This window comes from Leptosomus discolor, chromosome 5, assembly GCF_034619465.1.
Source record: "Leptosomus discolor isolate bLepDis1 chromosome 5, bLepDis1.hap2, whole genome shotgun sequence".
Classification (NCBI taxonomy): Eukaryota; Metazoa; Chordata; class Aves; order Leptosomiformes; family Leptosomidae; genus Leptosomus; species Leptosomus discolor.
The window spans coordinates 45,799,056-45,814,703 of record NC_141395.1 but is presented as its reverse complement, the minus strand read 5'-3'; the positions used below and the strand labels follow the sequence as shown (position 1 = coordinate 45,814,703).

General features: G+C 39.9%; 1 protein-coding gene across 1 annotated transcript in view; it reads right to left on the bottom strand.

Moving 5' to 3' along the window:
• The window catches only part of C5H8orf34 (chromosome 5 C8orf34 homolog), a 175,481-nt gene that overhangs the window by 54,520 nt on the left and 105,313 nt on the right, over nucleotides 1-15,648 (bottom strand). The window lies entirely within an intron of this gene.

The following is a 15,648-nucleotide window of genomic DNA, read 5'->3' as shown; positions in this document are numbered from 1 at the left end:
TAATATAACATAGCACAGAACCAGATGTTTTCTATACTAATAATAATGCTGCACTAAGCTAAATTCTCTGTGATTTTTTTTTAACAGACAAGTTTCATCAAAAAGGGAAGCAGAAAAAGGGTATCTATTTCAGCTAAATAGGTAGAATTTAGGTAATGTTTTTAAATAGGATGTTGTTTGTAGTTATTCACTTCCTTTCTTCTGGGAGAGGAAGGGCTGGGGAAAGGAGCACTAATGCCAAGTATGCCAGACGCTTGCTTAATGTCTTGGGATGAGAGGGTGTGGAATAATTTTAGACATCCACAAGGCTTGCAAACCACTCACTTTAAGGACAGAGCTCTTATGCAAAACTCCTACTAAATGCAGTGAAAGTTCAGTTGCACAGAAGGCTCACAGAATCAGGTTATGTGCTACATTGTTTGATATGAGCCAGTCACTTTCATCTCCTTCCTCCATTATAAAACACCTAGTAATTTCCCAGGAGTAACTCAAGAAGTATAAGGTGTAAAGCTGGAAAAAGTCCTGGATCATCTTTAGAGAGGTTATGACAGCTCAGAGTCGGTCTGTTCAGTCTAATGCTAAGAAAACCTCTAAATGTTTTCATGTGAGAGTAAAACACTCAGACAATGAATTCTGATTTATGTTCTTACAGGCCACCAGTCAATACTGATGCACTAGTAAAATAATGCCTCTTTTTCTGAAGCAATAAATTTCTCAAGGTAGCGTACCTACATCATGATAGACATTGATGTATTCCATGTACATAGCCTTGATTTGTCAAGGATCATTGACTGAAGCACAGACTCTTAATAAGTTCTACTATTCTCATTTAAAAAAAAACAACCAAACAAACAAACAAACAAAAAAATCAACCCCAGAAAACAACCAACAAAACCCTACTGCTGACAGCAGTTCTGCTTGTGTTCCAGGAATTTATGCTGCTTTATATGTCATATTTGTATGTTTCTTACTATATTAACCAATCATCTCTGTTTTAGATAAATTTTCTTACCAATATCAAAAAAGCCCAATAAAAATCCCACCTTAATTCAAAAACAACTGTTGGGACAAGCAGGAATTAAGCTGCCAGACAAAGAGAACCATTAATCCAGAACACCTGATGCTCCACTCCTGAAGATGATGTTTAATCATTTACTCCAACAAAAGCAAAACTGGAGTTATCTACTGCAATACACTAGCTACAGGACATCTCACTTTGTTTCTTCTTATTCATTATGACTTCAATGTCATGGAATACACAATGCTGTTAGTCCGGTAAATATGTTCTAATATGTTTTCCTATTAACATCTTCAAATACTGGAATTTGGCCCAGTTCAAACCCATGCCACAGACTGTTGATGCAAGTATCATCCTAAGCAAATCCACCATGAGACTTTCACTCCTGAGAGCCATCTTAGATTCCTGAACCCGATGTTCTGAAGATATCTTACTTTATAAGCATCTCGAGTTGACAATGAATTCCTCAAATGTTGGTGTTTCCACTGGTGGATGAATGCAAAACTAATTGAAACATGATGCTGGTAAGTCCTTGAGTTTGCACATCCACCTCTACCTGATTGTTCAGAGCCAATCTAGCAGAATCCCATCCCACGGTCAAAAACACAAAACCAACATGGGACTACAGAAAGCAGCATTGTTTGCAGGTACTGAAACACAGAATGAATCATTACTTAGAGTTTTAACATTTAAGAGCAAGAGTGAGAGGAACCTGCCTTCAGTTTCCCCATCTTCCTATTTTAAGCTGAGACTGGAATTGACGGAGGAGGTACCTTTTCTGATGGAGATGTTCTAGTTTCATTAGAGCACTTCAGTACCTCAGACAACTACACCAAGCAGTGACCCACAGGGCTCCTGCTTATTCTCCCTTTTTTCCACTTGGTGGGATATTTGCTACTACAGATTACAAATTACTTGCAGGCAAGACTGATGAAGCCCTGATTTAGGGGATGAGAGCATCTCTAAGATGCAGCATCTGGGCTTCAGATCCTTGCACCAAACCAGGCAGAGAAAGTTTATAAAACAAGTCTTGGATATCCCAACTGCCCAAACCACTGATTGAATGCAACACTGTAGTCTCTTTTTTATTTAAATGAGGAAGTCCAACACCACAGTTGAAAAGAACTGGCATCACGCCCTCTTATCATCCCCTACTGGTAATCTTAGGAGAAATTATCTGATATCATCAAATAACCACAGCTCACCCACTAGTTCAGCAGCAATAACTGACTATGTAAGTGCTGTTGCTCCACACCCATAGTGAGTTCAAACACATTGGTCTAAACTATCAACTACATAGTTTCATTCAGTGCTAAAGAATTATTTCAAACACTTTATTTTTATTTTTACAATAATGGGAATCTACTGTTCATTGGAACACATTAATTACTTCTACATTTCCAATTTAGAATATTTCACTTGTTACCTCACATTCTGTAATGCATTACTGCAACTGCCATAATTGTACAAAAGTACTTGCACTATAATAATAATATAGAACCGCAAAAGGTCATAATGAGAAAATCCACAAAATCAACAGAAATTCTGGACTTCAGAAGGCATCTAAGGGAATGTCTTTTAATGTTTTTCCTTGGCAAACTTCTTTGCACTTTAGTGTTAAGTAAAGCAACTCCTAAAATTAAAAGCAAATTTTGATCAATATTTCTAATCAGCTGTAAATCGGCTGTCATGTATTTATGCAACCACTACATTTATTTAATATGCAATTCAGACCTCAGTCCAACTCCGCATTCTTAAAGAAAACCATCCAAAAAAGCTTTGTCATAATAATAGAATAAGCCCTGTTTCAATCAGCAAGCTCTTTTCCAATCATATCAAAAGTATCAAAGCATTGGAAAGGAACGCATATTTAAAAGGTTTCATTTTGGTTTTAATTTTAGTTTGTTTTTTTATTTTCTAACAGAGAGGAGCCAGCCATAATATTTTTCAAGTGTATTTTGTTAACATAGTACAGATGTTCCTTACAATATAAATCCAAAATACTGAGTTTCACATTACACTGTTGCTTACATTTTTCTTTATCAAACCTATTTTGAATTAAACTGATAATTTGCATGCTATTTATAGGAAGTCTTACAAAAATGAGCTAAGATTAATAATAATTAATTAATTCAGTAGTACACCTCAGTAAACGTAAAGCAACTACAGTGAATTGCCAGCCAGTCAGAGAAGATATTAAACTGTTTAGCTTTGTATGAATAAATTTTTACACTGAGGGCCACATTTGTATTTTTTTGCATCCACCCAATTTACTCTACCATCCCCTTGGCAGGATTAAGCTTGTCAAGACGTCAGTGGAAATTCATACACCTTTTATTGAAATTAAAGTTGAAGCAAAGCATAAAAATTACAAATAATCTTACACTAAACATTTTCAGTAACACTTTCAACATCTTTCTTTTGAAAAATTATTAGTACAAGCACTTCTGTAGTGTCAGTTACTATAGCATCTGTGTGCTCTCTTCCTTAAACCTATCTAGATTAGGGATTCCTACAGTGAAAATCTCTTTCCCCAATTTGTTTTCTTTTTATTTTAATTAAAATGATCAAATTCCAGCGCAGAGCCACAAAGATGATTAAGAGGGTAGAACATCTCCCTTATGATGAAAGGCTGAGGGAGCTGGGTCTCTTTAGCCTGGAGGAGACTGAGGGGTGACCTAATTAATGTTTATAAATACGTAAAGGGTGAGTGTCAGGAGGATGAAGCCAGCCTCTTCTCTGTGATGGCCAGTGACAGGACAAGGGGCAACGGGGGCAAGCTGGAGCATAGGAGGTTCCACATTAACATAAGGAAAAACTTTTTCACTGTGAGGGTGACAGAGCACTGGAACAGGCTGCCCAGAGGTTGTGGAGTCTCCTTCTCTGGAGACATTCAAAACCCGCCTGGACGCGTTCCTGTGTGACCTACTCTAGGTGGTCCTGCTCTGGCAGGGGGGTTTGACTAGATGATCTTTCGAGGTCCCTTCCAACCCCTAACATTCTGTGATTCTGTGAAATTCCAAATGTAGTCAAAGACCTTACTTTGTCCTTCAGAGAATCTTCTTCATGAAAAGCACTAAGTAAGAAGCAAAATGCTTGTAGAGCTCGAATTTTCTACTGAGAAACTAGTGCAGCTACCATTCAAAAAAAAAGTGCTTTTCAGTCAAGCACTATAACCCAATGCACCTGGCGGCAGACCAAGCTGTTCTGTTCGCAAAGTTCCAGTTAATTTAGGGACTCATAGATGAGTGACCTCAGACTGGACAGTTTGGGCAGGCAAAGAGAAAGCAAAGAAATCTCTACACTCTCGGTGTGGACGAGCTCATTTAGCAAAGGATACTTAGTATGTTGTACATGAAAGTTCATAGTAAGCTCTAGGTGCATTAAAGTCCTGACTAAGACAGTAACATAACAGTACTTCTGTGGTAATCACCAAAACTCTTAGATAATAACCTAGAAGAAACAAACTGTGGATCTTTGTTATTCTTCTTCAAACTTCTGCCTAGCTGCAAAGGGACAACTGCCCTCCTTGTTACCTCTGCTAACAGTGAATCAAAGATAAGAAGAGTATAAGATGGCATAGAACAACTGAAGCTCTGCCATTTCTTCCAGTTCCATCCTTCTATCAGTTTGTATCAACACCGCTTTGTCCTGGGACAAGACCATCTGTTTTGTATCACTATCCCTACTTTGGCCAGACACTGGGACATCTGGAAGACTGCACTGTCTACACTCAGAGGAGCAGACACTGAGCCGGATACCATCAGCATACCAATGGCATCACAGCTGACAGTACATGCTCTTCCTCACTCAATGATTAAATTCATACCACTGACATCTTTTGAGAGAGGGCAGAACAAATTTTTTAAATATAATTTTATCTCTGCAGCTGGGTCAAGCAGATAAACTAGTAAGTATGTCAAAACCATCCCACACATCCAATAGATTAGCCAGGTAACAAAGTTCCAAATAAACCACACCATTTCCCAGTATTTATTTTTTACTGAAAAGATGCAAGTGCTTTTTAAAGAAACTTCTGGTTACTGAAAAACCTGTGTATTTGGGGGTGTTGTATAGGTGCCGCTTATTCTGTTAGATTGTTTTGTGTAACCTACCAGTTCGCTGCACTATCAGGTTATATTTGCTCATGCCTTTGGTCTGAATAAGAGAAAATTAGAAGTTTTTTGGTTTTGTCACAATAGTTGTGCTAGCATACTGCAATACAAGACACAGAGCTGGCTGAAATGGAAAATAATCTAGTGGCACATACAATACATGTGGTTGCTACTCTTTCACTGAAAATTGCAGGACAAGATTATTGCCTAAACAATAAACCAGGTATCGCTGCATGTTAGTTCATGTACAGTTAGCTCACGCCTACTATGTTATACATCATAGAGATACATTCACTTTTGCTCAGCACTACTTTATCTTCTGGGTATGAATAGAATGACACCTTTCTCCAGAAGATCTCATTTCAGAATGATAAAACCATCTTATAAACAAATCAGAGAATGTTACCTGACAATTTCAGTAGAGAATTAATCCTGAATACATTCAGGACACAAGACTGGAAAGGCAGGCTCAGTGGGAGGCACTCTGCTAAATGCCTTTTCCTTTTGCTTGGCTAGAAATAGATACAGCATCTGCCTCAGTTTATCTGTCCTTTTTTTAAATTTTTTTTCATATCTACTTTTTAGTAGTATCTTGCATTTTGTAGTGCCTTTCATCCTATTGATTCCTAAAATGCTTTACCAACTTAACAAACTGATATGTTTGGACAGTCCCCTGCCAGGAACTCTGGAGCACAGGTACTTTTTTAATCAATCCTCCCAGTCAAAGGAAAGGGGTTTGAAAGGGCCAGTTGAATCTGGCGAATCAACAATTCGCTACGGGACTGGTGACACAGCCAGGAGTTCAGCTACTTAGACCATGGGACTCACTTCGAGAAGCCTGGTATATTGGGGGTTGATGGGGTCCATCTCTCAGGGAAGGGGAAGAGCACCTTTGGTTGTAGGCTTGCCAAGATGGGGAACTTTAAACTGAAGTTGCCAGGGAAGGGGAACCTCAATCCATCCCACTCCTACCAGTTTGATTCCAGTGCCAGCAATAGATGCCCAAAACCTGGAGAGCGATCACAAGTCAGCAGGAGAGCATCTGAAGCGCAGCACAAAGGAATTACAGTCAGTAAGCCAGCTTCATCAGGGACCCAATTTAAATGCCTCTACGCAAACGCACATAGCATGGGGAACAAACAAGAGAAATTAGACATGTGTGCATGTCTGCAGGGCTATCATTTTACTGGCATTATGGAAGCGTGGTGGGATGGCCTGGAGTGTTGGGATGAAGGATACAGGCTCTTCAGGAAGAAGAGGCAGTGGGGACAAAGAGCAGGTATCACCCTCTATCTAAATGACCAGCTGGAATGCATGGGGATGGATGAGTAGCTGACTGAGAGCTTATGGGTCAGGACTAAAGGCAGGCCAGGGACAGATGACCTTATAGTGGAGGTCTGCTATAGGCCAACCAACCAGGAAGACCAAGCAGATGAGGCCTCCTACAGACAGATAGGAACAGCCTAATGTTCACATGCCCTGGTCTTCATGGGGGACTTCAACCACCCCAATATCTATTGGAGGGACAACAGCATAAGTTTTGCATAAGCAATCCAGAAGGTTCCTGGAATGTGTGATGACAACTTCCTTCTTCAAGTGATAGAGAAGCCAAGGAGGAGAGGTGCTATGCTGGAGCTTGTTCTTACCAACCAGGTGGGGCTGATGGGGAATGCGAAGCTCAAGGGCAGCCTTGGCTGCAGCGACCATGAAACGGTGTTCAAGATCCTTACAGCAGCAAGGAGGGCGCACAGCAAGCTCGCTATCCTAGAATTCAGAAGAGCTGACTTTGGCCTCTTCAGGGACATGCTTGGTAGAGTGCCATAGGATATAGCCCTGGAGGGAAGAGGGGCCCAAGAAAGCGTGTTAATATTCAAGGATCACCTCCTCCAAGCTCAGGAGCGATGCAGCCCAACAAAGAGGAAGTCAGGCAAAACCACCAGGAGGCCTGCATGGATGAACAATGAGATCCTGGACAAACTCAAACACAAAAAGGAAGCCTACAGAGAGCGGAAGCAAGGACAGGTAGTCTGGTAGGAACACAGAGAAATTGTCCAAGCAGTCAGGGATCAGGTTAGGAAAGTGAAAGCCCTGATAGAATTAAACCTAGCCAGGGACATCAGGGGCAATAATAAAAGCTTCTATAGTGTCCTGGGTTACAGTGTAAAATGTGCCAAAAGGAAAAAAAAAAAAAAAAATATTCTATTACCATCTTCAGGAGCTGTTGAGACCAGGTGGGGCGGTGCTCCCTGCCTCCCCCCTCTGGACTATCTCCTGTTACTGGGCACAACAATGCCTTATCGTATGACCCATCGATAACTCGCTCCTGGGCTATCTCCTGTTAATGGCCCATCAAGGAACTGCCTCGCGACTCCCCATCCCATTGTGAGATGCTCCGCCCGGGGAGGGGGGGGAAGGAGCCAAGCAGTCCATGCCAAATAAAAACGGAGATTTTGAACACCCTAGCAGCCTTTCTTCCACTGGATTCCCAGAGGAGCTTTTCCCCCCACTGGAGTTCCAGAGGACAAGAGCTACCTACCCACCACTGGACCTTAGGAGGAAGACCAGACTCTTTTACCTGATTGCTGCTTCCACAGCACTACATCCATCGCTTCAGGAGGACTGCAGCCAGCATCTTATCGGACTGCTACTGCCACCCTAACAGGGTGTCAGGTTGTATTCCTGACTCTGTCAGTGTAAACCAGTAGGTTGTTTGTTTTTTCCCTGCCTTGTGTTATATATATATATATATTAGTAAAGAACTGTTATTCCTATTCCCCATATCTTTGCCTGAAGGCCCGTTAATTTCGAAATTATAATAATTTGGAGGGAAGGGGGTTGCACTTTCCATTTCAAGGGAGGCTCCTGCCTTCCTCCACAGACACCTGTCTTTTCAAACCAAGACATATAGTTTCATCGGTGATAAAAGGAAGACTAGGGAAAATGTGGGCCCTCTCCAAAAGGAAATGGGAGACCTGGTTACCCGGGACATGGAGAAGGCTGAGGTACGCAACAACATTTTTGCCTCTGTCTTCACTAGCAAGTGCTCAACCCACACTGCCCAAGTTGCAGAAGGCAAAGGCAGCGGCTGGCAGAAAGAACCATTCGCTGTAGGAAAAGATCAGGTTCGAGACCATCTAAGGAACCTGAAGGTGCACAAGTCCATGTGACCTGATGAGATGCATTCATGGGTCCTGAGGGAACTGGCAGATGAAGTGGCTATGCCACTATCCATAATAATTGAGAAATTGTGGCAGTCCAGTGAAGTTCCTGTTGACTGGAAAAGAGGAAACACAACTCCCATATTTAAAAAGGGAAAAAAGGAACACCCGGGGAACTCCAGGCCAGTCAGTCTCACCTCTGTGCCTGGCAAGATCACGGAGTGGATCCTCCTCGAAACTATGTTAGGGCACATGGAAAATAAGGAGGTGATTGGTGACAGCCAACTTGGCTTCACTAAGAGCAAATCATGCCTGACAAATACGGTGGCCTTCTATGAAGGGGTTGCAGCATTGGTGGATAAGGCAAGACCAACTGACATCATCTATCTGGACTTGTGCAAAGCATTTGACACTGTCCCACAGGACATCCTTGTTCCTAAATTGGAGAGACATGGATTTGATGGATGGACCACTCGGTGGATAAGGAATTGCCCAGATAGTCACACTCAAAGAGTTGCAGTCAACAGCTCGATGCCCGAGTGGAGATCAGTGACGAGTGGCGTTCCTGAGGGGTCAGTATTGGGACTGGTGCTGTTAAACAACTTTATCAGTGACATGGACAGTGTGCCTGAGTACACCCTCAGTAAGTCTGCTGATGACACCAAGCTGTGTGGTGCAGTCAGCATGCTGGAGGGAAGGGAGGCCATCCAGAGGGACCTGGACAGGATGGAGAGGTGGGCCCATGCAAACCTCATGAAGCTCAACAAGCCCAAGTGCAAGGTCCCGCAGGTTCACAGCAATCCCAAGCACAGATACAGGCTGAGTGATGAGTGAATCAAGAGCAGCCCTGCAGGGAAGGACTTGGAGGTGCTGGTGGATGAAAATCTAAGTATGGGCCAGCAATGTGCACTCACAGCCCAAAAAGTCAATTGCAACCTGAGCTGTATCAAGAGCAGCGTGGCCAGCAGATAGAGCGAGGTGATTATCCCCTTTGACTCCGCTTTGGTGAGAATCCATCTGCAGTGCAGTGTCCAGGTCTGGGGCCCCCAACGTTAAGACACGGACCTGCTCGAACAGGTCCACAGGAGGCCATGAAGATGATGAGGGGGCTGGAGCACATCCCCTATGAAGACAGGCTGAGAGAGTTGGGGTTGTTCAGCCTGGAGAAGAGAAGGCTCTGGGGAGACCTTCTAGAGGCCTTCCAGTAGTTCAAGGGGGCTACAGGAAAGATGGGGAGGGACACTTTATCAGGGAGTGCAGTGACTGGACGAGCGGTAACTGTTTCAAGCTGAAAGAGAGTAGATCTAGATCAGGTATCAGGAAGAAGTTCTTCATTGTTAGGGTGGTGAGGCACTGGCACAGGTTGCCCAGAGAAGCTGTGGCTGCCCCCTCCCCCTGGGAGTGTTCAAGACCAGGTTGGATGGGGCTTGGAGCAATGTGGTCTAGTGGAAGGTGTCACTGCCCACGGCAGGGGGGTTGGAACTAGATGGTCTTTAAGGTCCCTTCCAAACCAAACCATTCTATGATTCTGTGATTCTAAGAATTCTGCTTCTCAAGACATACTAAAGTTAATCATGACTCCATTGAACTCAAGTGGAATTTGCCATTGAATCCACAGACTCAAAAATGATCTAAAATATTGCAAGTTTCTCTCTATTGTGTTTTAGCTCCTTAATACAAGAGCCATGAAATTCCCACAGATCTTGAGATGTGTTTAACTTCGGAGTCAACAGCAGTGGAACAGAACGTGAACCACATCCCCTGAGGCCCACTGCATGCCACTCTGTGGAGTACAAAAACTGCAGGCTACCCATTCAAAGCAATTCCATCAATTGAGAGGGAGGCAGAGACCCTAGAATGGAAACCAAATTCCACATCAGATAGCAAATATCCCTTAAGGAGTTGTAAAAGAACATGGATGAAGGAAAGACAATACCTTAGGAAGCACAACTGTCATACGCTGGAAGGAGGCAGCAGAAGAGTATATCACAGAAGACAAATTACTAGTTCAGTATATTTTCCTTCTCAAAAAGAACCATCAACACTAAATTCCTACAATGCAGGCTGTTTAACTGATAGATAACAAAAAAATGAAACTTGCAGTAGAAACCTTATCAATAGGAAGAACAGAGATGAAAAAAAACCCAAAAACTAAAAGCTAAACTGAAAGCATCATCAACAATATACAGCAGAGGAGATCTGTTTCAAGCAAGAAGAAAACAGGTAGCCTTGCACTAAAAGGAAAGTTAGGTCAACATAAAACACCAAGTGATTCATGGTTTTCAGTCCTCAGAGGAACTAGCAAAGTTCACTGGCCCTGAAATACTATTAGCTCAGGTGCTGGATGAACAGGGTCAAACTCCAAGGTTTGTTAAACTCCAAACTAACCAGCAGTCACGGAGGGTGCAGTTCTGTAATCCAGTAGTTTGTTAACCAAGATAAAGTGCCACTTCTGTGCTGTTAATCCCTTTCTACTGTTCCCAGTGATATCGGTGCTTGATTCTTATCTGTCCGTGGTGTGAGCTCATTCAGGGGAAAAATATGTTACTGCTGGAGTCTTGTGCATCTGGCTTAGAGAGCTGCATTGGCACACTGAGCAGTCATACAAGCACTAGAACAAGTTTAAAGGAAACAGGAGCATACAGCCCTGTGTGAAGGAACAGAAGAGGAAGTAGGAACACCTTCTTTGATGAAAGGTATCTATCACATTCAGTTAGGCTCAGCACACCTCCTAGAGCCGTACCCTAAGGGGTAAAAGCGTTAGGTATTTAAACAACACTAACAATTCAGAATGTGATCATGTTTCCACAGGACTAAAGCACAACAAGAAAAAAAAAAAAAAGAAAAAAAAAGATATTTATCAAAGTATCAGAAATAAAGATAAGCAAGACATCATTTTTACATTGATGGAAGCATACCCCATCTGCAACTCACCACTGCTGCTTTTAAAGATCCTAAAACTTAGTATAATATTGCTTCTCTCAAGAGACAAGAATAAAAGGTTTTCAAAACTGGTATTTTATCAGAATATTCAAGAATGTATTCAGAAAAGCGTTCCTAATATTATCAAAATACAATTCTTAATAGTATGGGTTAGCATACTAAAGATACAATTTTGGATATATTTTTTAAAATTATTACATTTGCCTAGTAATGAGTGCCTTTCTGGTTTTTCTCTTATTTAACTGAGTATAAGTTATATATATATAGCTGATATAACCTAATATGACTGAACTCATAAATAAGCTTGAACATGAAGTGCAGGTTAAGATCTCTTGCTACCAACACAATGTCTTACCTTCTCATCACTTTTTCTTCACCTGTTTTAGAATTCCTGAGATATGGTAATGTACATGAATTAAATGAATTCTAATATTATGATATGAACGTATAAAAATTTTTTAAAGTGAATGCAGATTTAATAGACGAGTCTTGCTCTACCAATAGGTGAAAGAAAAACCGAAGTTGCAGCTACTTTGAAAGTTATCACAAACGAGAAAGGTCATGGATGTGCTCAAAGAAATTTTCAAAACTTAGTAATTTATCAGTTCCATTAGCACGGATGAAAACATTATTCTGAAACTAATGTACAGATACATTTGCTCATCCATAAAATGATGCCATACAAACTCAACTGCATTTCTCCATATGCAACACCTCTTCAGTTTCTCCAAATACAAGAAACAGTTTGTAACATCTGATAATGCTCAGCAGATTCACAGAAATACTTTTTTCAGCTCCCAAATGACATTTCCAATTATTTATGTACACTCAAAGTTCCCTTTCAGAGGAGCACCCAAAACAGTCCTGAGCAAGACGCTCTCCCAGTTGTCAAAAACTCTTACTGTTCCCTACCACCTGAGCATCTTAGTTTGTAGACCTTCTTGTAACTCTTTCAATAAGCACCTTGAGTACATACCCATAGCGGCTAACATAACTTCCCATCATGTCAGTGAAAGTCTCCCATCTGTTTAACGTTCTGTTTCAGGTATCACCTACTGATGAAACATTTATCTATGTGAAGATTTAATATAATGTTAAATCTTGCCAATTTTTACAAGTTAGAAATTATGTCCAATATAAACAAACCAAACCAATATAATCCAAACAAAATCTAAAGAACATTCTTATCAGAAACAGAATTCCCAAGGCACTGGTGTTATAGTTACGATGTTTATAGAATTTGGAAGTTTGAATGGAAGACTTCTGATTCCTTCCTTAAGCAAATACATTATTCAAGCCTTTTCACAAGTGCTTTTGAACACATCAATAGACAATATTCGAAGATGAAAAAATAGCTACTGCTCAGCAGCTAGACCTTAACAATATTTTGTCTTGGTAACTTGACATACATTTAGACGAAAGTTCATGAAACAAGTATTATTTTTATCAGATCATGGTGTCAGTATTCTTAAAAAAAATGCAACAATAAATTCAGCCTAATTATTTGTGACTGACATAACTCAGTTGCTATTGGTTTCCTGAAAAACATCAAGAAAATAAGTTCCTCTCAGAAATACTCAAATATGCCAAAAGATTTTTCTCTCCCTCTAAGGACATCCAAGTAAACACGAAAAACATTTGATAAAATCCCCTGCAAAGATCCATTTTCCCACACAGCCAAATGGAGAAATAGGTCTGCAAGCTATTGTCAGACACCTTGCCAAGTCTCCTCTATCCCAATCATCACTTAGAGTACTTCTGCATTGAGGTGATAGTGATTGAATAATTAAAACTGTGGCATTCTGAGGAATTGGCTCTCCACAGTCATTAATTCACCTTTGCCTCTGGGCATATATAACTAACTGAGAGTCAGAAAGAGAAATCAAATTGTACATAAAGTTCCTTTGTATATGTAAAAATGACAACCATTCAGTCAGCCGCTGAGTGTCCTAAATAAAATACAGAGTAATCTATGTATTCAAAAAAAAAAAGCATTGACTTGATGTGCTGGAGTAATCTTTTAGAGATGTGACAGGTGAGCAAGAGGAAACAATTCCACAAGTAAGCATTAATTAGGAATGACAATATTCTCTATGTGTAGGAGAGAAATGAGGACTTTGGTCCACAGTTAGATGTCTGAAGAAAGAAATACGTGTTCAGTTACAGTTACTTTTTTATACTGTAACAGAGAAATAACACAGTGAATGGTTACTTAGGACATGCCCCACCTCAGAAGTATTTTGCAGATGACACCAGTTGATTTGCCTTCAGGTGCTCAGAAATCTACCAGCAACGACAGGAAAGTTATTATATAAAAACTGTAAAACCTGCACATGGCAAGTATGGCTTATCACCTCAATCTTGAAGGTTTAAGCTTTCAGTTGAGTTTAGTTAGGCAAAAGATTATGTATGAGAACAAAATTAGTTATCCTTCATTTGCATCTCACATAAACCATAAATGATGATTGATAAACAATAACAATAAATATAATACAAATGTTACTTTTTCCAGCCTACTGGACAATAATTTAATTCTCTGAACAATCTTGAAGCTGAAATTTCTTATCAGAAGGGACATGAAGGAAGACTGAGAAAGGATTATACACAACATTACTGTGGTACCTCAATGTCAGCATTTATAGTTTCAAAACCAGGAAAATTTAAAAGTCAATAACATTTAAAAATTCTGCAATAATGTAGTAACATAGGAATGTTTTGGAGAAAAAAGAAAGTATGTTCTTTATCTTTGTCGGAAACGACAAATATGTGACTATTGCTTTTTTATTATGAACTACGCCTTTAAGAACAATTTTGTATTCTTATTGTTTCATTTACAACATTTTTTCAAGTTTTTATTCTCACCATATTGAAAACAAAACAATCTCTTTGTAACTTCTGGTTTTAACAAAATAAGGGGAGAAAACTTTTTGAAGCCACAATTCGATCTGTCTCTCTTTGCATCTGGCTAAAAATCAAAACTGAAAAATCCTATTATTTGCATATTTATTTATATTTAATTATTCCCAGGACTATAAACTTTCTCTAACGAGAATTAAAAATAATGCAATGACTATAACTCTTTTCATTTCTATTTTATTCCTTCATGATTGGCTACTTCAAAGACATACCATTTCTTTACAGAGAAGAAACTTGGGCTACATCAATATTACCCAGAAAACAGTAAGCCAATAAATGTCACATTTTGTGTTCAAAACTCCTCCTTCTGTCACAAAGGCACACTGTAACCTCAACTGCTCAGCCCAGGAACGTATAAAGTTTATGCATTTAACATTACATATATACATACATATCCTATTAAATTTTCATTTCTTTTTCAGCTGCTCCCTATCTCCAGATTTTGCTAACTATTTCCATCCTCATTTTTATGTATTCTTCCAAAGGTGACTCACCATCTCTCTTCTCATGATCATACTCCCTCCCAGCAAAACCTTGGCTTTATATGCATCAGTGGCCAAACTCATATTTCACTGCAGTGAAGCCAGAATTTAATTCTTTTAAGTGTGCTTCCTCTGCAGCTTATTGTTTCAAGATAGTGACGACTTCAAGTGCAGTTTCACAATCAGTTTAAGCTAAACTAAGTCTGTGCTGCCACCAAAAGTCAGACCTGCCTGTCTCCCATTTCAGCTGATGAATGCTTCCCACTCTTACGCCAGCAGCAGTGCTTGCGTGGCCCAAAATGAGCTGGGCCAGGGAGTCCATCTGTCTGAAAGATTATCTCTTTTTTGCTGGGTTGATTTTTGGCCCAGCTTAGACTCAATTCTCAATACCTTCTTTAAGGTTACTCGTTCAGACATAGACTGTTTTAAACAGGCAACCAGAAGAGCTGATTTTAAAATACAGCTTAGTATTTTTTCAATTCAGTGTTTGGTGATACAAAACTAGTTAAAGTAAGCCAGGGTCATGGATGGATATTGAAGTTAAAATAGAGGATACCACCAGGAAGGACCTTCATAGAAAATAACAATACTACGTCACCTTGAAATATAATTTTTATTTTCCTTGGAATGTGAAGTTGAAATCATGTAGGCTACAATTTGAAGAAATAATTAGTAGATATTAGAAATTAGTTTTACGATTTAACATCTCTTGTTTTGGATTTAGTTTATGCAAAAATATTGTACGTATTATCTTGAGATCATTGCAATAGTAGCTAAGTTCAGAGACAACATACAGAAATTGCGAAACTTTCACAGCCCCAAAGCAAATGGTTAGAAGATAAATTTGCTCCAAATATAGACATTAAGCTTAAACCAACACTCCTGACTAGAGAAAAACAAAACAAAACAAAACAATGATCAGTGCAATAAGGAAAGGACTAAGAATACAGAATTACACACAACAGCTTCCAATGTCAAGGCATTGTAACTCTGCAGGCTTCAAATGGTTTAATATC